Below are 753 nucleotides of genomic sequence, written 5' to 3' on the forward strand. Positions count from 1 at the left end.
GCACGCCGCCCCTGGGCGCTCCGGGCGCTGGGGGCCGGGGGCCGCCGCCGCGGGGCCCCCGCCTCATCCAGCCGCGCCCGGGCGGGCGGGCGACGGGGACGGGCACTGAGCTCGCGGGGGCCCGGAGAGCCGGGAAGGCGACGCCGCGCTTTCGGGTCTACTTGCTTCGGTTGTGGCTCCTACACGGACCCCACGCGCCTCCCCACGCGCCGCTGCTCTCGCCCGCCCGCCGGGCCGGGGCGTCTTTTACCTCCTTTATATTTGCATAACAATGGAGCGCCGGTGACGCGCGCGCCGGCAGCCTGCCGATTGGGCGATGTCGCGTGGGGGCGTGGGCGTGGGCGGTGCCTGGGCGTGGCGTGCCCGGAGGCGTGTCCGGTCGGCGGCGCGCTTCACGGCAGGGGGCGCTAGTCGCCGGCCGCACTAGAGGGAAGTCTGGTGGCCGTGGGGGGCCCTCACCCCCACCCAGCCTTCCGTGTCTGCGACGTCGTCCCGCCCACTCTCTCTGCGGCCACCCGGGGAATTCCAAGCTCCCTTAGCTGACAGACCCAGGCCTGGGCCCTGGATCGAGAGCGACCCCGAGGTGGACCTGAGCGCGGCCTCCCCTGGGTGGGGTTTCGGGAGCATCTCAGGCCCCAGGAGGCCCAGGTAGAGATTCTGGTCTCGCTCCTAGCTGTCGGAGTCCCAGCCAGGGACCGTCTGCGGGACGCACGCGATTAGACTCGCCCAGCCCGGCCCCTGGGACACACAGTC

Source organism: Hipposideros armiger, unplaced genomic scaffold, assembly GCF_001890085.2.
Source record: "Hipposideros armiger isolate ML-2016 unplaced genomic scaffold, ASM189008v1 scaffold_3, whole genome shotgun sequence".
NCBI lineage: Eukaryota > Metazoa > Chordata > Mammalia > Chiroptera > Hipposideridae > Hipposideros > Hipposideros armiger.